Source organism: Serinus canaria, chromosome 2 (genome assembly GCF_022539315.1).
Source record: "Serinus canaria isolate serCan28SL12 chromosome 2, serCan2020, whole genome shotgun sequence".
Lineage (NCBI taxonomy): Eukaryota > Metazoa > Chordata > Aves > Passeriformes > Fringillidae > Serinus > Serinus canaria.
In genome coordinates this window covers 104,740,631-104,763,613 of record NC_066315.1, presented here as the reverse complement: position 1 = coordinate 104,763,613, position 22,983 = coordinate 104,740,631, and the positions used below count along the sequence as shown (strand labels likewise).

General features: G+C 45.6%; 1 long non-coding RNA gene across 2 annotated transcripts in view; it reads left to right on the top strand.

Annotated features, from left to right (window-relative positions):
• Nucleotides 1–80: 80 nt before the first annotated feature.
• The window catches only part of LOC108961468 (uncharacterized), a 42,887-nt gene continuing 19,984 nt past the window's right edge, over nt 81–22,983 (top strand). For both annotated transcript variants that reach the window (XR_003945945.2, XR_001989781.3), the window contains exon 1: nt 81–834. This is a non-coding gene — a long non-coding RNA (uncharacterized LOC108961468). The remainder of the gene's footprint in view (nt 835–22,983) is intronic.

Below are 22,983 nucleotides of genomic sequence, written 5' to 3'. Positions count from 1 at the left end.
GCTCCGCAGGGGTGCCAGTCCCGGGGCCAGCCGGGCCGCCGCAGCCCCGGGGGCGGGGGCGGGGGGGCACCTCGGGGCGCCCACAGCGAAGGGGCGACGGACGCCTGCTCGGGGAGCAGGAACGAGCACAGAGGGCTGGCTCTGCCAGATACCCCAGTCTTTTTTCTTTCTTTGTTTTATTTTAGTTTGTTTGTTTTGTTTTTTTAAATTTATTTTAACCCAGAAATAATACACACTCTTCCATCCTTCCCGGATATATTTTTTTTTTATGGTGAATATTCAACTTCTGTAAGGTTTTTTCTTTTCTCCGCGCCTCCCTGCATGTCAGCGAATGTCCCCTGGCAGCGGCCCGGGGGGGATGTGTGCCTGGCTTTCGCCCTAAGCAACCAGGCGAACGTATCCCTCTATCAAATCTCCTTAGTTTGTGCTTGTCAAAATCCGAGTTATACGAGATGAAAAAATGTGGCTCCTCCTTGAAGTTGCCCCAGCCATCAGGTGAAGCCAAAGCAAGCTGTGGGATGTGTCCATCCCAACAGCTGGCGGTAGGCATTTTTCCTCTGTTTCTTTCTTATTACCCCCCCGCTCCTCAACCCTCTTATCTCAGCTGTGTACAAACTGATATGGTACTTAGCAGGAAAGTGACTGGAAATTAAAATAACTTCGTTCACCAGAGGTTATCAGCTGGATATCTGTCATCATCAGTTTGTACAGAAAGTCATCTGCGGCAAAGGGCTGGACTAGAGCAGAGCCGGGCTCTCGGCAGCCGACAGGCATGAGCCCTCCCGACAGAAACCGAGCCCAAACCTGCTGATGCGCGGTGCTGTTGCTCCTGGGGTAGGCACGGCTTTTCTTTCGGTCTTTCCAGGCGAGGTGAACGGGAGGTGAAGAATTTGCAGTGCTGGGGGTACGGTAAAACACAGGCTGTAGCGATCCGCTCTGCCGGCGTGGGTGAACTGATTGTGACTTGGAAGTTTATTGTGCGCGTTGATTTTTGCGGTATAGTGCGGCAGGGGTTTGATCGGAAAACAATCACTTTCCCGACAAACCGTTTCTTTATTAAATTGTATTATTAAAGGTGATACTTCTTTCTTGTCAGTTGTCTCTAAATAATATCGTTAAATATTATCGGTCACCCTACCAGGCTGAAGTGACTTTTTCCCTTTTTACTTGTAGGTGTATTTTAGTGAGTGCAATATTTAATAGAAAATAAGCTTTTGCAAGAGAGGGCAGTTATTTGTTTTCTGCCCTGCTCGTGTTCCGATCCTAGTTTGAAAGGTAAAACATTTTTGTGCCGTGGTTTTTATCTGCAAATGAGAGACAGGAGCAGTGGAAGCCACGGGACTCGTTGCCCACGCCGCTTCTCCCCAGCTTGGGTGCTGCCACTACAAATTTCTGAGCTGAAAAGTGCCGAGCTTTAAACCTCGCGTTTAAAGCTTTTCCTTTCAGTCTTTTGGATGTCCTTCTCCAGTTAAACACGAGGGTGTTTCAAACACGTGTAAAGGTGGATATCAAGCGATAAATACCAGGGTTTTTTTCCAAGATTCGGGCTTTGCTCGCTGGGAGGGGTTTGCCAGTGCTCATGTAAGCCCATGGGGGGCAGTGGGGACCCGCCTGGGCCCGGAGGGTGCCTGCCCGAAAGGTGAGGATGGCTGAAAAGAACGGCCACGTTGGCCTGGCAGGCGCCTCTTTCCCTGGCTCCAAAGTGACCCGTGTTTTACACTCAGGCGCCTTGGGTTTTTTCCCTGCCGATTAGCCTGTTTACGTTATAGCCGGGCTACAAGCTTCATTTTATTTACCCCGATAATCACGATAAGAAAACCCGGATTAAACTGGGACCAGCGTGGGAAACCATTCCCAGTCACCCCTTTCCTCTCCACTCCTTTTCGTTTCGGGTTTGCAGTGGAACCGCTCAAATGATAGACTCCTAACTCTTCGTTACGTCACTCCTTTCCCAAATCCCGCTCTGCTGACGTAGCTTTCACCCCGGGGCTCCGGGAGGCTCCCAGGTATCTCCTGCCCCATGCCTGGGTTGGGTACCCTGGGTCGCCTGTGCAGGGACATTTTTGAGGGCGGGGGGGTGCTCGGTTGCGGGAAGACACCGCCGGGGAGGAGGTGCCAACGAGGTGACCATCGCTCCTGGTCGTTACGGCCAAAGAGGGAAGAAGGCCGATTGGGGAAAAAAAAAAGTTTCGTATCCAATTAAGGCGAATTCCCTCGCGGGCGCCTCAACCTCCCAAAAAAGGGTTGGGGGTAAGCCGTGTGCAAGCTCAGAACTGTTGCTCCTTCCCCCACTCTCGGGTCTCTGCAAACGTGATCCCTTACCAGGGGTGCACTAGGGAGGAGGGGAAGGCTCCGTCCGGCCTCACCCTCGCTGCCCCTGGGCCCGGACAGTCTCTGGAGCACCGGGCATCGCCCGCCGGCTCGGGCCCCCATGCTCCCATGGCGCTGCGGCCGTGGGGGCCCGGCGGGCTCGGGTGCGTGGGGTCACTTTGGTGACTATCGCAGGCTGGAGTGTATTCTTTTCCGAGACGTGTTTATGTAACTTAATGTACTTTAGAAACTGCTGGGGAGTTTAGGCCGGGCTGATAAGCCCCGCGGTTATTACGGGCGACGTGCCGGCACCTCTCCCCCTCTCTTCTCCCCTTCGCTTATCCGCGCTACTTAAAATATACTGTTATCAAGGCCACCCCACGATACGGACTGTTTCCATTGCCCAGCGGCTGTGACATTGAAGCGGACATATCGATCGGGGCACCGGCGGCTCTCGGGAGCGCTCAGCCCAGCCTGGAGCTGCCGGCCGACCTTCCCCGCTGCCGGCTGCTGAGGGCTCAAGCACCCGCGCAGGAACGGCGGCCGGAGCAATCCTCATCCGCTTGAGAAGAGACGGATTTCAGTGGGATAGGGGCCTTTGACATCACCCCTCACCTCCATCTCGTGCCGGGTGGGACAGCCTGGGGAGCTAAGGGTAGTGGTCAGCCAAAATTGACGCCCAAAGCAGGAAGATCCCCTACTGCACGGGCAGGGGCAGGCACGATGAACGTGCCCTTTGCGGTAGATCAGATGTGTCCCACAGTGAGGACGGACCCCAAACTATCAAGGATGAGGAGGGATTATTTTTTCTTTCCCCGAAATTCCTAAGTGCTGCCAGGTGCTCAGAGGACGAGCTTCAGCTCCAGCCGTCCTCGCTGGTGGCAGACAGCCGGCTCCGGGCCCCGTGGAGCAGGACACCCTGACCCGGCTGTGGGAACCTTGCCCGCTCTCTGCCGGCCGCTCGGCTCCCCCCAAGGCTGAAGCTGTGCCCGGCGGCGGGGAGCGGGCAGAAGGATAGTCCCCACTGCAGTCAGCGGCCTCCCGGTCAGCTGGTGACCTGCTGCTGCGTGCTTTTGGGTGATTTCCACCGTGTCTTTAAACGCTTGACTCTCAAGTAAGCATCAGGCAGCAGAGACCCCGCACGGCTATTTATGCAATATGTGCCCAAGTGTGTGGTTTCTGTGTGGTTCGGGTTTTTTGTTGTGTTGGGTTTTTTAAAAAAGAACGATCTGTAGCTTCTTTTTATTTGCCCTCCCTCCAGTCTCTGAGGTCCGGCTGGTTAATGATTTCAGCCTTAAAAGAAAATAAATAAATAAGATCAACAAAACACGCGGAGGAGGCTCCTGTTGCCGCGTAACCTGACTCCCGGAGCCGGCGCTCCGCGGTACCTGCACGCCGAGCCCCGGTGGGGCGCGCAGGAAGAAGGCGATGCCCTCCAGTTCCCGGGGTGAGCGGGAGGCAGCCGGGACCCACGCAGCACCCTAAAGAACTCGATTTAGCTGCTTCTGTCCAGCAGGCGTATACACGTACACGTTTTGTCTCTTTCCAACACACACACGGGGACTTTGAAAACGAGTTAGGGATTACTTTTATTGCTCCTCGGCCGTTTTAAAGGTTTTGAGAGTCGGTGACTGAAATGGCCTAATTCTGACGGTTTTATCAACAGGCACCTCAGTGCCTTTGCTACATAGCAGCGCGGCCGTGTTCCACTCACTGCTTGGGGTGAGGAATATTATGTATTATTTTTAATTGCAATACCCCTTTCTGGGCACAACTGTAGATAAATCAAGTACCTCAACTCTGTGTGCGAATCGGCTTTCACGCCTAGTGAAAGAACCCGTTTCGAGACAACAAGGCCAGAAGGAAAGGCCCCCACCCTGGTTCCTGCCGCCCCGTCGAGGAGAACATGGAGGCGGGGGAGTGGGAGCCGCCGTCGCCCACGGCCACGATGGGAGCCCAGAGCCCTTCCCGCCGCCGCGTCTCCCGTGCCGGAGTCGTGAGGATCACTGTCCGTTCCTGTCTGGGCGCTGGGGAAGGCTTTCAGGACTCTCTTCTGCTGGATCTGACAGGAAAACCCGGGGAAAAGTTTCTTGCTGTGAGAGTCGTTGTGGGAGAGGGCTGGGAACGGCGGGACGCGGGGCACGGCGGAGCCGCACTTCTCCCCAGCGCTTTAGAGCCGAGCTTCCCCTCATCCTCCCCCCGTTCCCTATCACGGATGTTAGGCAATATCAAATCCAATCTGCAATTAGCTACCCTGCCTCCGCCCCCACGCCCGCAGCACAGAGAGCTAATTCTTTTTCACTTAAACCCACCCCTCCCAAAAGAACTCCAACAAAAACTAAGCTAAACAAAACACCAACAAAAAACAACCGAACAAAAAACATCTCCGACTGTTCCCTGGGACGGTTGTCGCCACTGCCGCACACCGTGAAGGAAATATAGGTTTATGCATGCATCGAAACCTGCCGGGAAACCCCCCTCACAGTTGTCTTCTTACTTCTCTGTCCAGAAAATAAAAGAAACCATCAGAACAGGTCACAATCTTCCAGTGAAATGTTTTCCACAGATATGTTCTCTTGGAAGCATTTTTCGGGAGCAACTCCGTTTCATGCGTGTCCACGCTGAGCTCCGGCGGGGCCGCTCCGTTTCTCTTGTCATGGTGGCAACCTCCCGCCTTCCCTTTCGAAACTGCTTTCCTCCCCATTTACCTACCTGACCGAAAAGTCTGAGAACACGTGCGAATATTAATCATAATAAGCCCCCAAACAACGACATTCGTAATCTCAGCTAAACAAACCGCTTCCCTCCATTCCAACTAATAATGTTTCGACTTGCTGCTTTCATGTGAAATGTCAAAATTTGGGGACTTCGTTCCTGCTTGGAACGAAAGTAGATTTTTAAACGTAAAAAAAATATCTTCCAGAGCGAGTCTGACCAGTTCTGTACGTGCAAGCGCTACTAGATCGGAAAATCAAATCAAAACAACCACATCACAGAATGAGAGATTTCAGAGTTAGCAGTTCGGGGTAATTAGATAGCCTATTAATAGCTTTGCTCCTCGCTGCTATCAAAAGTAAGAGAACGGCTCCTGCCTCGGGAAGGTATGAGCAAGCATACCCCGGGAGGTAGGATGGGGACCGAGGAGATGGGGAAAGGATTCCAACGAGGTTTGTGGGGCCCCATGGACAGGCAAAATGCTTGTACCCCCTTGGCATTGCCTGTCATCCCCGCAGACGCAGGCTTCTCCCTCCGTTTGATAGATGGAGGTGTCGGAGGCAGTCGCGGAGGCAGGTCCCGGCCGGGTGGGTCCCATCCCCACCGGCCCGAAGATAAGCGATGCTGCTAATTCACCTCCGGGGAGGCGACGCCTTCATCCCCTTTTGCTTTTCTTACCCTCGGTGTTAATGGCTTCGCGGACACAGCCCTCTATTTGTAGTTAGAAGTATAAATATATACTTTCGACGTGGGAATACCGCAATTTCCATTTCGTTCATGTAATCACTGCCAGTGTTTATCCATTTCGTCTAAGCCTCCACAACCAAAGAGGACGTGCAAATAATCCGCGCTTTTCGATTACTTTTGGAAAAGGTTGAGTTTATGCATCCGTTATTGCTGCTCACATTGAATTTACAATTCAATAGTAAAGGACGCCGGTATCTGCAAACAGGCAAAAGAACAGTTGAAAAGCCGATCGTCCCAAAACTAGGTGGCTGTAAGATATTGTTCCCCTGCTGGTATTGATTGATTTTAAGAGGTCACAGATGACTGAACTTTACAGAGTCAAACCACTTTCTTTCCATTCCAATTAGATAAGCAATAAGTATACATAAGGTTTTTTCTTGCTGTAATTTCTTGCATTTTTGATGCACACACACATTGTAATAATTTCTTGTTTTGTCTTTCTTGATGGACAAAACAGTTTTAGTATTAGAGATGGAACACAGTAACAAAGGAGATAGAGCAATCCTAATGTTACTGTGGTTTGAGATTTTCATTTTTTTTCTGTATTCTTAATGTGGATAGAGTTAGCAGCCTTTTTCTGAGCAAGCAATTCTCAGAGTAAATCAATGTGATGTATTGAGTGGCTACTATTTCCAAGGGAAAAAAATAAATGGACCTATGCCCTTTCAATAAACTCTGAAGAAAATACCATGCCACAGTGTTGAAGGATAACTTCAGAGAGTTGTTAGCATTCATCAGTAACCAGGATGATACCTGGATGATGCATTTAGCATTTGCCAATGATAATCAAACATCAGCTTAGCAGCACACAACTTTAATATTCACCTCTGAAATAATAATTTAAAACTCCCCAACAACACAGCTTTAGTATAAATTTACATAGGTTATTTGCTTTGCAGCAGCATATTTTCTTTGCAATGTTACTGTAGATTGTTTCCTTCTGATAGGATGTGTGAAACAGGGCTTACAAAGAAGCTCTGCTTCTGTGTCTGTGCTCATTTATCCAGATTCTGAAAAGGTCTAAGGCTACTCATTTAGTTGAAATTTGTCCTTGTTCATAATGACTTAAACATGAGGAACCAGTGCCACAGACCTCCATGGAAATGCCTCCTGCTGAAATAAACCTTGCCAGTGCTTCACTTCTGAGGTTACCAAAAAGAATTGCTGCTTGGCCCTTCAAGTCCTGGTTTCAACTTCACTAAAATGGCTTTAAGCAGATTCTTATACAAACTTCAGAGGGATATTGGTCAGCTAATGCAGAGTTTTCTGCCATTACAGCTTGGAAGCTCTTAGTCCCAAATAAACCTCGTCAGCTCTAGCTCAGCAACTACATAGCTCCTGCAATGAACTTTACAGTAAAGGTAATGTAAGTGCTCTCTGTTATTTATGTCAGGCTCTGTCAGGTTTAACAACATCTGTTATCAGGTTAACATCATCTTTATGACACAGGTGCCATGCTGTTGGACACTAAAGGTGGCAGATCCAGCTCCATGGCCAGCACATCACTATAAAGTTCCATTGCCCTTAATTCTGGGGGCCAGTGACCCCAGCAGAAAGGACAACCACGAGCACTGACATCAGTGGCATCTCATGGCGTCACAGATAAGTCCAACAGAGGCAGGGCTGTCAGAGCCTGGGAGTGTTGGGAGATGAAAACTCAGCAGTGCTTAGCTGACTGCAGGGTTTTTCCCTGGCTATTTTCAGCTTTCCCCCAAATGCCCCATAGGTGACACCCTATGCATTGCCACTCCCCAAAAACCACCAGCTGAGCTCTAGGGATGCAGCTTTACCTGCCACTACTTAAATCAAGTGTTTCAGCTTCCACACTAAGCCAAACTCTTTCCCTCCAAAAAATTTTGTATCAATCAAAACATTTCACATTATCTAAAATTAAGATTTTTATGTGGTTTTGAAGTATTTAGCCCTTTAAAGAAAATCAGCTTGGAATTAAATAAGCAACAAGGTTCATATTGAGAGGGCAGAGAAGTGCTCTGTATTTCTTTTTCTCTTTCAGTTTGGTCACAGGCTCACACCTGGAGTAGTAGGAAAGTTCTGTCATGCCTGAACCAGAAGCCAAAACTTCAGTATCTCATCTTTTCTCAGCCACCAGAAACTACAGCAAAACCTCTTGTTTTCTCCCTGGTCAGCAGGGCACAGAAAAAGCAACAACCCCTGAGCTGGCTGAAACTGCTGCCTGTGCTCTGGGTTGAAGGTTTTAAACTTTTTTGCTTTAAAGGTAGGGGCTTGCATGAATATGCTCCAAGATATTTCACTCATGGAATTTGAGAGGGGTATAATTCAGCCTGAAACCAGGATTTATGCTGCACTCTTAGTTCCTATTGCCTAGGAGAATTCGAGCTACTACTCAAATCACAAATTGTGTCTGTGACCTGTGCTAAGTTTTCAAATTAATTTGGTTTTGGTTTTGATAGCTTCAACAGAATTGTTGAATAACATTTCCTTCAGCAGGAGTTTTCCAAAAATTTCCTTCATTTCTGCTTGTGAGAAGTGGAAAGAATGTATTTTCCTTGTGCCTGCTTGGAACTACAAGTACCTCTGAGGTCCAGAAAGTGACATATCTTTCACAAGTGATTCCTCCAATAAGGGTAAAGAGGAGAAATTAATTGTTGTGTGCTGTAGCTGCCAGAAGATTAAAAATATTCTGAACTGAAATAAGTTAACCACTGCTCAGCATTTGGACTTGTGGAGCACAGAGCTGACTAGGTTGAGCCTAGGGTTAGGGAGAGAATTGGAAAACAAACTTCTCAGCTGGAAAAGGAGACCCCTGAATTTAATGGTGTTAGACCAAATGAACAGGAACAGACCTGGAAGACCTTGGCTGAATGCTGAATGTGAGTATAGACCCAACCCAGCGCTTTTTCCATGTGTCAAAAATACACTGCTTAATGGATTAAATTATTTTATTAGTCCTCCATTTGGAAGGCTAAAACCTGCTGTGCAAAGCTCAAGAAGTAAATAAAATCTGGTGATGAAGGACTAAACTCTGATGGGAATTTTTCTCGAGAAAGGCCTGCTCAAATTGACCTGTTTAATTAAAATGCAATAAAATGCAATTTCCTTTACATCGTTAAGTGCTAATGTCTACCTTGGAATCCCAAATTTGTTGAAACATGAGCAATGGAGTTCATCTGTGGTTACCTCTTGGTAATAAAAAAATGTAGAGATGCTTTTAAGGAAACATGTTAATATTTAAAAATAAATTTGGTGGTCTAAATTAAGAGTACTGATATTACTAAAAAGGGCAATGACTTAATTATTTTTGTTGATGTCAGTTATTCATTTGTGGGCCATCAAACTATAAACTGGGGTATTTTATTGACTGCAATATATACTGGATATGTGCCATATTATTCAAGAGAAACAATACACTGCAAAAACAATACAGAGAAGAGGTAATTTGTACAGAGTTCATGAAACAATTATATAATCTAATTACAAAACTGACTCACTATGTCCTTGGTTCTATTTATTAGAAGAGAATTGAAGGACATACTAAACATACTCAGAGTCTAGGAATTTATATTTAAATCCTGCCTACACACCCAAGCATCCAGGAGCTAGTGTGATCCAGAACACAGATCCTGAGTCCCAAAAGAAGGAGGTCTTGATGTGGGACTCAGGATACGACTTCATTTTCCTGTGTGGTGAAAGTTGAACTACTGCCCCATTTTCCTGTGGAGTGCTCTGAGACTCAGTCAATATCACAGAAAAAACTTTTAATAATGTCAATGACATGCAAAAGGAAGTGTAATTAATTGTTTATTTCGAAAGGTGACAGCAGTTTGAAGTGTGCTTGTGTTTCATGTGTTTCACTGGTTCAAAGCTTCTGGAGAAATGCATCAGGAACACTTGAATGCAAGTGAAGGAGTTTCATGTTCAAACAGAACTAAATCACTGAGGTGCCTGGGAACAAGACATCACCAAGGCTTTGCACATGTCACTCACTCACAGACAAGATCATCTAAGCACAGAAGTGACCAAAGCCAAAACAAAACTAAGTTGCTGAATTATTCTGGGAATTTTCATGTTGTAGCTGCACTGCAACTGTTTGAACTCTTTTCACATGTTTTTCCTTAAACTTTTAATGCTTTTTAAGGAATATATAAATATTTCCTTTCTTCATAATGTAAGAAACTTTATTAAATAAAATCTGTTTTTGCGTCTCTTCTGATGTTTTTTTTATTCTTAATTTACTGTGCATTTTGTATTTGAGTATATTTTGATGGGTGACATTTAACCATACCAAAGTAAATTGTGGAGGAGGCTAGCATTCAGAGTGATCACAAAGAGTATTTGTTTATAAAACAGGAAAAAACCTCAGTGTCTCTTTATTTGTTTTTATTAATGGTAATGCTGGTTTGCATGCAATAATTTTTTAATGAATGCCCTGAGAATCTAGGAGACAGACTAGCTAATGGAGAGCCTGGGACACCTGCGTGTAGCTTTGACTTAGGTAGGGAAGTCATAATTCTGCATCTTGGAAGGTGCAATTCTGCAGCACACAGCCCTGGTGCAATCCTGGCTCCAAAAATCTCTTCCCCCTGCCAGGAAGGACTCTTCTGCCTGGAGGAGTCACTCCAGTGCCAGCACAGCAATCCACTGCCTTCTCCCAGCTGTAATAATGAAATTCCTTGTGGGACCACACTGGAAGAAAGACCATTGAAGTGATTACAATTAAAAATAGCTCTTCCTCTGCTCCTCCCACAAAGAGTTTATTTTTAACTTCCATCACTTCAGTGTGCTGATTTAAGCACTGCTCTACAGGCAGTTGTTTTGGCACAGCTGAGGAGGTGACAAACTGCAGGCCAGAGGTGGGAACAAGCATCTGGGGCAGGAGCTGGCTGCAGCAGCTTAGCTGGCAAAGGCAGTGTATCATGGGACTATGGTGTGATAGTTCACTGAATGAACTTAAACTTTGCCTTTCCTGAGTGTTTCCATAGCCATGAAGCATCTCTGCTCCAAATTCCCAGTATAGGAGAGCTGGTCCAGTGTCACTTTCCTACCCTAGGCTGGCTCATTTACATCAGCTCATCCCACATGTGAGCCGTATCACCAAGAAATAGAGTGTATGTGAAGCCTCAGCTGAATCCCGAGGCTGATGCCCTTAAACCATGTAGATAGTCAACTTTCAGGCAGTGGAAGGCTTAAATGGACAGGGTTAGGAGCAGACATGTGGTCAGTGACAATGCCTTGGCCAAAGGTCAGTGGCCACCTATCCACCCACCCTGCTAGGTCTCTGCTCACAGCAGAGACCTTTTGTGTTTGGCTTTTATGCAGAGGATCAAGCTGTGTGTGGGACTCAGGACCGAGTGAGAGCTTTTGGCAGGTCATTTGGGCCAAAATTTAGGATTCTTCCATCTTTTCTTACAGAACGGGGTGTGAGCCACTTGCTGAAATCTTCTTTCCTATCTCTCCAACTTCTTGACATTTTACAGACCTCAGGCTGTGGTGGCCCTTTGACTTCTGTCCCCTGCCTTTGATTTTGGTCTTTTGAGGACTTGAAAGCCATGACCTACTTTGAATTTTTGTTAACAGCTGTATAAGAGAGCACTTGGGTGAACTTGCACAGCCTTTAACAGCCAGGAAGTCAGATAATATCTAATCTTATCCTTGTTAGGGTAAAAGAGTGTCCCTAGCACACTATTGACCAATGCTTTCTAGAGCAGACATCAGTGCATCATTTAACCTATCCTACAGTTCCCTGTACTAAAAACAATTATCTGACTGGCTCATGTGTGAAAGCATCACAGCATGACATCATCCAGGGCACACTAACCTCAGTGAAGAAATACCAGTTCAGCTGAGTCTGGGGCTCCCCTTCAATGCCTCAAGTAACTCACTTCACACCTCACAATCTGAGTTTTGAGCCTCCCCCATGTTCATCAGACATTACTTTTTCTTCCAGTCTTGAACCAGACTAGGAACCTGGATGATTTTTCTGATCATAACTGGCACTTCTGGCAGATTTAATATTTCAGTGTCAAGCCCTTCCATAAGGAGACCTTGTTGGCCTTCAGAAGCCTAATGCTTCTCTTCTGCTCCGTGCACACTGTTTCAGTCCTCCCTGAGGTTGTGTCCCTGAGACCTTCTTGTAATGCAAATAAATTTGAAACAAAATAAAATAACACCACAATGGCTCTAAGTAGCACTTCCACTGCACTCTTGATGGCATAAAGAAAATGCCAACTGAAAAACCTTGAAAATCATCTAGCTCACAAAAGTATGGTTTTGTGATGGAACAGGGCAGCCCAAGCTTGGCTGGACCATGTTGGACCACAAGGATCTCCAACCCTTCAAAAGCTTGGTAGAGCCTTAGTCCTTAACTGTCTGCAGAATTAGCCTTAGAAATAATTTCTTTAATGTCTCTCACTGGTTTCAATAACTTTATCTTCACTGGAGTTTTTTTTCTGTTTGTCAGTGACCCTCAGTCATGACTCTTCTGTCCTCACTTTGCAGAGGTGAAGAGTAAAACAACCTGTACAGAATATATAGAATCCACAGACTCACTGTGGAGAGCCCAATACATGGTATGTAAAAGGTTTTAAAAAATCATCGTACTTTCCTAGCAGTCTTTACATATCCATCTAGGTGGAAGTTATTTCAGAGAATACTCATGCTATTCATAAAAAGCTATTATCAAAGTCAGCCAAAATTCCAAGGAAAAAAAAAAAGAAAATTGAAGGGCAGGGAGGTAACTAATCCATTTTGAAGCTGTCAGATTGTGACCTGAGGTATGTTTTCACAGGAAAGGCAAAAATGAGGTTCTTTCCCTAATGAGGAACAACACAGTGATTTAAATAAGGAAGGATAAATGACCAACTTTCAGTTGCTGCCTGCACAGAAAACATTCCCAAGAAGAGGACTGATCAGATGGAGTCACAGTGGATGGCTACACACTGCCAGACAGGCAATGTTGACTCAGAGCTCCCACTACGTAGCTCCCTTTCTCAGTTGCAGCTCATGTAAAAGACTATAAAGGAGGAAAACCCATGAAATAATGAAGATGAATGCAATAAATAGACCTGAGCCTGTCTAGTTGTTTTAGTGGTTAATGCCACTAGAGAAACCCTGCAGGGCTTTAAGCAATTCTTAGTGATGAAGATTTATGAAGCCCTTTTAAAAACTTCATTAAGGGGTCAGAGAGATTTAAGTGGCCTCACAAGCTCTGCACTAAGCCAAGAGATTCACTTTGCAGAAACTCGGCCAAAGGCAGTGAGGACAGAGCTGCCTTGCAAGGGCTCTTCACACACTCTGGGAACAATGCTGAGTACCCTGTGCAGGACAGCTTAATGCTGAAGTCCCCAGCAGGGTGGTGGCAACTAAGATGGTTAAAGGAAGCTGCTTAGCAAAAGTATTTCCTCTGAATAATGTTAGGGCCAGCATAGTCTGGTAAGCAAGCCAAGTCTGTATACGCTGCTCACATAACTTTCTTATTCCAGTTTCCCTCAGATTGTCTGAAATATTGTAAAGCTTTTTTTTTTTTTTTTTTGTAGCTGGGATGTATTTTCCTTCTTCAGACAACAAGTGCTGCCTGAAACCAGAATCTTACCTTTCATACTGATGCCTCCAAGCAGTTGTTTAGGGCTGCTTATTATTTAGATATAAATAGCAGTGCTCATTAATTTAGCAAACACTCCCAGCTATGAAAATGCAAATTGAGTTGGCTTATTTGTGTTTTTGAGAAAGAGAGAAGCTGGTGGCGGTAGGTGGGAAGGGGAATATTCCCCAGGTGCTGCTGTTTATCACCTTTTTGTCTCACCCTGAGCCAGGGAATGTTTCATCTGCACCCTGCAGAGCTTTGCTGGGCTCTGTTCCATCGCCACTGAGGTGGGTGTGCATCACACACCTCTTGTAAAGTTGGTTCTTGGACTGACAGCTTGGGTCAACCCCATTAAAAAAATAAATCCTGGGCTTCTTTTTAATAGGTATGCAGCAGAATAAGCTCAGGTAGCTGGCAAAGGCAGCAAACTTTGACAGAGCAAAAGATGAAGGCTGCTTGTGTGGCTTTACAAGTAAAACTGCCACTCCCTTTGGCTTGCTGGAGCTGCCTGGCCATGGGGAAGCAGCCATGATGGAGCAGACTTCGTGATCTGCCATAAAATTCAGAACAAACCAAAGCAGCACATCTCCTCCAAAAGCTGTGTTTCAGCTTGACTGCCCACCTAAACACCCTTTGCTAGATACTTATAACCTGATATAAGTGCTTCTTATGGATTGTGGAGGGTGCTACACAGCCCCAATGCCTGGTGAGGAGGAGAGGAGCCAGAAGGAAAGAAGGTAAAAAGAGAAAGAGAGTAGAGCATGGAGAAAGGGAGACCCAAAACATCTGCAGTAGGAAGAGAAATGCTGCACTGCACCCCCAAAGACCTCCCTCACCACACATCCCATCCCTGAGAGCTGCCAGCAGCAGGCACTTACAGAAACCTCCTCCAAAAAGGCTGGTTATTGTCCCCAGCATGTTAAAAACCTCGGAATCTAAATTCCTCCAGTGTTAATTGAAGCAAGCTCCTGAATTTTTGCAGTCCTTTGTTGGACAGAGAATCTAAAAAATGGAATCAGCGTCACAACCAATTTTTTAGGATTTTAAGGGAGCTTGTTCATGCCAACCCTCATTCAGGAACACAATTTTTACATTCACAGAGCTTAAAGCACCTGCTTTGCAGCAAGTGAGAGGGATGGGTGGAACCCCACCCTTGTGAACAGGGCTCCTCCATCAGATTTTGTGGCAGGATGGCTCGGGTCTGGTAGCCTCTGGGAAGGCTTGAATTTACAAAGGATTCCACAGGCAGCACTCCACTTGAAATCAAGCAGCAGCAATACTTCCCAAATAGTTATCCAATAAATGAGTCAATATTAATGAAGTGCATAAGAAATTTGATCTACCATTACCTCCATCCCACACTTCTCTTAGGGGCCTTACCTCACTACCCTCATTTGAATCCAATAGTTTCTGATGTGTTCCTGAAGGTAGCAACAAAGCCAGGAGGTGCCTTCCCATCTGCAGGAGCCAGCACAGACCCAGGAGTGAGTGGATTACGGTTATGGCTGGCAGGAAAGAGAAGCCTCCCTCATGACAGTGAGTCTCAAGATTATCACCTTAACAAGGAAAACTACAACAGAAAAGCCAACTGCATAATATCTCAAAGAAAGCAATTAAGTGGTTTCATTGATAGAGGCTTTGGATGAGCTACACACTCCAAATAACAGCTTCATTCAGGCCATTTCAATGACAGATGCTAGAGATAGAAAGAGCCATGACAATTATGTTTTGCCACGGCATTTTGGGAAACTGGGTTCAGGAATTTTTCCAGGGTGGGAAGCTTGTTTTGCTCCCTGAAGACCTTGTTATGATCTCAGCACTGCTGACTATGCACTGTTGCCACATATTTTAGATACCTTTTTTATTGCTCCCTTGATTGTAGGGTGCAGGGAGATTTCTGCAGTAGACAAAGGCTCTTCCGAGGCACATGCTACAACAGTGGAAGGAATCTGCTCCAGACCTTCCATAAATACAGAGTTAGCTCACTGTATCTCAGTGCCCCAATGTGAGGAATATTGCTCTTGCCCTATTGAGACTGGAGATGAAGAGAGGCCAAGAGAAGCAGGGTGCTTCAGGTACCCAGAGTCTGAGTTCCTGGGTGCCAGTCCTGGGTGCTGACATTTGCCTACCCAGCCCTGAGGTGCAGAATGTTTCCTCTCTGATGCTCCTGTGTAGCTGTTACCACTTGTGAGATGCCACTTGCAATGGCTCAACTGAGAGAGTAAAGCTGGGTCTGCTCAGCATTAGCCAAAGCAGGCAAAACTCTGACCTGCCTGGTTTAGGGTAACAGCAACTGTGGAGAGTAAAAGCACTTTTTTAGCTTAACAGCTTAACAACAGTGACAGAAAACAAACTCACAGTGAAGTGCACCCCGATCCTTCCTCTGGAGCTATATTCCTAGTCTGTCAGAGTAGGAAATGTCTGAAGTGACAGGAATCCATGAATCAGGGGGCCATTTTCCATTGTTACCCTGGTGTGGCTTTTTGGGTTTTGTTTTTGGGGTTTTGTTTCAGTTTTTTTCTTTCTTTTTTTTTTCTTTTTTTGGTTGTTGTTTTGTTTTGTTTTTTAAATTTTCCACATGCAAAAAAATAGAGATCATCATTAAATTATTTAGGGACTTCTAATGATTGCAAATTAGCACTCCTAAACCTTCTGCTTGCTTCAGGTTTGTGAGTGAAACAAAAGATAAACCAAAGAAGAATGCAGTTCTGAGTTTCCTTGAGTCAACGGGAATTTTGCCAGCACTTGATTTTTTAAAATCTGGTTTCCTCAGCTGAAGTAGTCATGCAAAATTAGCAACCTCAAGAAGGAAAGTGTAAGTGTGTGTTACTCCTGTTATACCCAAAAGTGGGTTACATTTCCCATCAGTTCCCTCAAGCAAAACCTGCACACCTGGGAAGCACTGTAATTTTTCTTCTTGTCTCCCTTTGATGAGACTTGAGAAACAAGTGAGCAGCCGTGTTTGCTGCAAATTTCCTTTTGGATGCTGTCATGGCTCTTACCTGGGGGCTGTCAGCCCAGCCACCTCATCTTCCTGCAGGGAAAGGAAGGAACACATTACTCCTCCCTTTCACCTCCATGTGGTAAGAAGTCACAGGGAACCACCGAGCTGTGCCATCCTGGGTTGCTATGACCAGATTTATCAGGGAGCTTTTCTTACTGGAAAGCAAGTGTGCTGTGACTGCTCATCTGCCTGTGTATGTACCCTGGGCTGTGTGTGGGAAATGGGGTGGGCAGAGCAGCTCCTGCCCAGCAAAGTGCCATGCCTGGCTCCCCCTGCAGAAGAGAATTACTTTTTTTGTGTATATTCCACATATTAAACATGCAGAATGAAGAAAATTGAGAGTCATCAAAGCAGCAATTCCAAACAGAGTTGGCTCTGGGGGAGCATGGAGCACAAGCAGGACTGAGAGCATCTGCCAGTGGCAACCACCTCAAACTGCTGCGTGGCCCCAGGTCCCACCTGCTGCATTGGCTGGAATGAAATGGAGGGGAAAGTAGGTGAGTCTTCAGGTAATGGACTTCAAATATACAAACTAGGATGCTGCAAAGAGAAATGGAATATTTTGTCTCCGTTGACATAGGGAAGGTATGGGATCCACCAGAGAAAACTGGAGAATTGCCATCTCCTGTGCTCCTAAAAGGAGGTTAAACACTTTAAATGATGTCAAGACCTAATGAAATAAGGATTTGGATCCTTTTTTCACTCTAAGATCCTTCCCAAGAGAGCCCCTCTGTGGCCCTTCAAATGTGAGATTATCTGTGTCTGCCAGTGGACAGGGCAGTCACAGGGGAGAGGAGCTGCATTCCGCAAACAAATGATTCATTAAAAATCAGCAACCTACTCCAGGAACAATCCACTATCAATGTTTTGCCTCAAACTTAGTCATGAAGCCAAGAGGAGTTAAAAAAGGAAAGACTGTGGCACAACAATGAAACTCTTTCAATCATTAAACCCTCCCAACAAATACTGGCGAGTGCTGGAACAAATCTTTATATTTCTAGAAATCATTCTAGCTGTGGAAAATATAAACTGTGTCTTCCCTGCAGACACAGCCAAAACTAATCAAAATACTCCTCATAACACAAAGGAAATACCTCTGGGCTGCGATAAGCACCACGAATGTGGCTCTTTTACATCTCCACTAGCTAATAACAATGAGATGGGCTGGTGGCACTGTTTTCAGCACGGAGATTAATAGTCAGGGAGAAACCGAGAAGGAGAAAGTACACTTTCAGTTTTCTTTCCGATGGCTAATTAAAAAGCCCATATCTGAAGGGAAATGCTGTGGAAATGAGAGCTATTTGGATGTGCCTTTCCCCATCTACTATCACTCTGCTTTGTGAAGAATGCTTTATTAGTGCTAATCTCATCTCTGTGCTTTGACAGAAGTTACAGTTTCCTTCCTTTGCAGCCACTAAGGCTCAGTTCTATTACAGGGTTTGTTTAATGGGAGCTTTATTATTTTACTAAATTACCTCATCTTCTGGGAACAAACTTAACCTTGAACTACGAAGCCAAATGTCTTTTTAATGACGCAAGTCTGTTTGGAAATTGTGCTTTGATGACTCTCAATTTTCTTCATTCTAGATGTTTAATATGTGGAATATAGACAAAAAAGTGATTCTTTTCTGCAGGCCTTCCTGGTCCACTGTTTAAAATCAATTTGCTGAAATTATTATGGTTAAGACTAGTGGGAACAAATATTCTTTATGGTCAGGCACCAGAGAGGAGCCCCTCGCACCACTAGGGAACCCATCTTTGGTAAATTGGAAAATTATACAGGACTGATGTTAAAATACTCCATATTGAAATATTTAAATTCTAAGATAACCTAAATATCACTCATATGAGCGTTTTGGGATGCAGCCTTCTTGTGCTGCTTTGGGACTCAAAGAGAAATTCTGAGTAACAATGAGAAGCTACCATTAACCCACACGAGACAGTGATTTGATCCAGAGTTTGTAGCCAGGCCAAATGAATGTGATTTTCTAGTACAATCTGCAGGATGGTGGATCTCTTGGATCCCAGGGAAGCAAGGCTTTTTTTTTTTTTTTTGCTTACAGGACAATTGTCTTAGTACAGAGGGTAAAGCAGGGTACTGGCCTATGTTGTTAACATCTGATGTACAGGAGAGGAATTACTGTGTTGGTTCCTGGTTGATTCCCTCCCAAATGCCTGTAAGTTGCTGCAAACCCACACAAAAGGCTTCTTGACTCTAGAAAAATGTGTGTCTGTGTTTAGGGTGTGTGCAGTTTGGGTACTTCTGAGGCTGTATTGCCCAGAGGTCACCTCTGGGCAAAGCTGGGGGCAGTGTTTTCTGTTTGTGTCAGACTTGAGTGGGAAGAAATACATGAAAATCAAACAGAAATATGCTGCTTGCTCGTGGGGGAGATACACTGCGATGACCTATCTATTTAGGAATATTGTTAAAACTTGTGATTGTTTCCATGTCTCCATTCAGAAAAGTCCTGAATTGTCCTGCAGTATGAGCAGAGGTCTGGGCACTGCCTCCCCTGAGTGAGCTGTGAGACCCACAGCCAGGCACTGTGCCTCCTGTGCTTCCTGGAGACACCGAGTTGCTGCAGACCTGCTGCATGTGTACACACACGCGTCCCTTGCCTGTCACCTGTGAGAAAAGGTGGAATGGTTGGGGAATCAGCACTGGAAATGTCGATCCTTTGGAAAAGTGGCAGCTTCTTCCTAGCAACTCTGTGTCCAGGAAAAAGGAGTCCTGAAAAAAAATGGTGAATGTGGCTGCAACACCAGAATAGCTCATCTGGGATGCCAATAGGTTCTCAGGGGGGAAAAAAAGCCTACCAAGACCAGTTGACAGGCTGGATAAATTGTTCTGAGGGCTCCAGACAGCACTTACCAGCATCAATACAACACCTAGTGCCCAGGTTTTTTTTCCACATTGCTGAGGATGTAAAAGAAGGGTTATTGAGAGCAGGTCACTTCAAGCATGATTTTCATTCTGCCTTTCTCACCCTACGAAATAGTCCTGGCACATCATGTGGAAATAAATTCTCTAATGATGAACACAGATTTGGCATTAGATATTTCATTTGTTGTTAGATGTTCAAAATCAGCTAAGAATCACCCAGAAGAAAAAACAACAGGTTTTGATACCTGTTTTCCTAATCCTCGGAAGCTGCAAAACTTTTGTCTGAGCTCAAACAAAGGGAACTGAGTCTTTCCCTGGAAGCTCTCATCAGACTCTTCTACCATAACGCATCCCAATCATTCCAGATCAAAATCTTTATCCTTTTTCTTGGTGCCATGCCAATAAAATCACCTCTCTTTCTCTTATTTTAGTTTTTTGTACAGAGACTTTTGCACTTGCCTCAAGGAATGGTAGCTAGTTGACCTGAAAAGACCACGTACAACCAAGTGCTTCCCCACCCAGAATCTTTTTAATTCCCTTCAGTTGCCCATTCCTGTAATAGTCCTGGGTTCCCACAGTGTTATGAGTCTTTGAAAACTCCTGCCCTACAAAGCAGGATGGCCAACTTTCCCCCAGGCAAGCTTTTATATGTGTCAAAATCTTTTCCAGATGAGAGCCATGGGACAACACAACGCCATGGGCATGAGAACACTGAGGGAGGAGTTCTGGCAGAAGTTCATTGTTTGGGGATAACAGGCACTCCCCACTACTTTCTTTTGGGATGGGGATGATTTGGATGTGGACTGGTTAAAGTGTCATTTAGTCATGTTAGACCAAATCCACTCTGCCAGTTTTCTTGCCCCAGCACCTGGGATTGCCCAGGAGCCCCGTGCCAGCACAGCACCAGTGTCTCTCTGAGCTGAGCATGGCAAGAGCCTTTGCCTTGCCCAAGGGCTCCCCTTGGGCCTTGAAAACTGCAGCTTGACCACCTCTGCTTTATTCCCTCTCTCACTGACTGTGAAGACAAGATGCCCACAAAAAGCCACTGAAAGTGCAAAAGTATGTACTTCCTGCATACATTTTACATGCTAAAAAAATTTATTTTTTCATATTTTCTTTCCCCTGTCCCTCTGATTAGGAGTTATGCCACTGCTTGGAAATTCAGTTGACAGACAAGGTCCTTCTGTGCTACTAGACATAAACACTTCACCTTCTTGTTGTGTTAAGCCTTGGCTGCACTTTATTTTCACCAATGGTTTTATTTTTTTTTCCTGCATGGGAATGCAAGCAGCTGAAGCCCAGTGAGAAAACATGAAAATAGATTTCTAGAAAAGTAACCAAAAGGGCTTTACCAGCATGACAAGCTGCTTATCAAGAACTATTTTAGGAACGTGAGGAAATGAAACTTTGATGAGAGAGTTCCAAGAGGGAAGATTTACTGAGGAGCTGAGGGTTCAAAGCAGGATGACAGCGTGGTTATCAGGAAACCTTCTCTGCACCTGTTTCTCACCAGCTGCCTAGCCGTGCTTCCCCTCCTTTCTGCTGGCAGCTGAACAGCCAAAATCTGCATCCTCTTTTGTACTAATCCTCTCCACCGTCTGTCTGGAAATGTTTGCCAGTCAACTCATCCCCTCCTGCTCCTCCTGAGCACTGACGTAAGACATAATTTCTGATTTTAATGCCCAGCTGTGCTCCAGAGACCTCATATAAATCCAAGTCACAGTCTTGGAGAACAAGATCATAGCCTGCCTCAGCTTCCCACCTGTAAGAGGGAAATACATTGCAGCTTTCTTTCCTCTGCATTGTCAGTACATTCCCTAGTGAGGCACCAGGCCCCTCAGGCTGGGAGCTCCTTCCCTCATCTAACACCAAGTGAGCCCCCTCAGCCTCAGCTTGCAGGAGCTGTCCTGATTTAATGGTGCCCTAAGCATGTCTGTCATGTCTATCATACTGTGAATCAGAGCCCTTTAAAGGACAAAGTTCCATCTTGCCCTGTGCCTCCGCTTTGCCCATGGGCACTTTGTAAAGTCTCCTCCAAGCTGCATGGCTAAGCTGTAGATTTCAAAAGTGGAGTCTTGTCTTCCCCCTGAACACTCCTCTGCTGGAGAAGTGCCCAAAACTCTCACTTGCTGTGCCAGATCCCAAGGTCCTAGAATATTGAGCTTCTGCCCCTGTGCTGTGATAAGACAGTGGGAATGGATAGCCTTGCTGAAGTCCACAGAGCATCATACAATGTCTTGCTTTCACTCCAAGGATTATTTTGGAGGCAGCTGAGGTCAATGAAGAAAGATGTCTCATGACACAGGCCCAAGAGAGGCTGATCTCGGCATGTGGTGCATGGGAGCTGCCTCAAGCAGGGTGGTGAAGAGTCATGGGCAGTTTGCAGAGGAAAGAAGACCAACCCAGAGGATGTGGCGGGTTGTCCACTCCTCAGTCACAAGGCAGGGCACCAGCACATCTCTGCTTTGGGTGGTGAGGACCTTGTGCAGACCTCCCTTTGAAGAAAGGGCTCACTATTTTGACGCTATGTGCTGCAGCAGGCAGAGAGGGAAGATTTGGCTCCTGTCTAAGGAGTTTGGGAAAATATCTAGGAGACTTCTCTCAGCAAAGTGCTGTCCTTCCTGAACTTGAATTATATCCCATAGTGACAGATTTCAAACAAAGGATGACCTACTTAGCACTTAGCCAAGGAGCCCATATCAAATTCCCAGGCTTTTCCTCCTCCATAACAATGAAAAAATTGTTTTAAATTAATCTTATATATCAAGCTCATGACCTCCTTAAAGATTTAATTTTAACATCCATGGCTGAAATGCCATTTTCAGTGTGTGAGCAACATAGAGGACAGAGCTTTGTGCATCACATTAGGTTCCACTTCATTTCTTTGGATCTTTTCCACCCATGTCCTCCCTTTGCTAGCAGACCTTGCCCTGGTTGTTGGCTACTGCAGGGATGGCACAGGTGGAAAGAGTAGAGGATTGCAGGTGAGAGGCAAGACATGGGCTATGCACCAGGAAATTTTAGTCAGATATGTATTTTCTGGTGTAGGATGACACTATGGTTTTCAGTAAACTGATGGAATTGTTGCTCCTGTTACTGGTATTGTTACCTCGGGAGCACCAGAGGGTTCATCCCAAGTCCCAGGCTTTTTGAACCAGGGAGATACAGAGAGATGCAGAGAGTGTGCTACAACAGTTTCTAGTGTGAGTTATGTGCATAGTGCACAGAAATGTAGAACACTTGGATGCATGTAGACAAATAGGCACACACGTTTTGCATTCATAGTTATCTTACATATAAAAATGGTATATATATATATATATATATATATATATAATATATACATATACATATGTACACACACATCTGTAGATGCCTCCTACCACTGTACAGCCCTCTGGGAAGCAGTACTGTGCTCTCAGTGCCTGGCCACTGTTAACAGGTTTTCAGTGTTTCCCTTGCATTTTCAACCAGAAGGACTCTGTAAATTTCGGGGCTCTCATGCCCACTCTCCCCATATTTGATTGCACAATCAAAAGCTGGTGTTGGCTGATCTCTGCTTTTGGCATCTCTTTTGCCTGGACAGGGAGCTCGGCCTGGGCTATAGCTTGTTGCAGGCCCCACAGTGATGTCTTTGACTGCAGTGATATCTTCAAGGCATCATGCATCAGGCTTGCACCACAGCAAGGCTGTGTTTTACGCTGAAGAGGCAGAGAGCACAGAGCAGGTGTTATTCTGTCCTCTGTAGAAAACTCCCGGGAC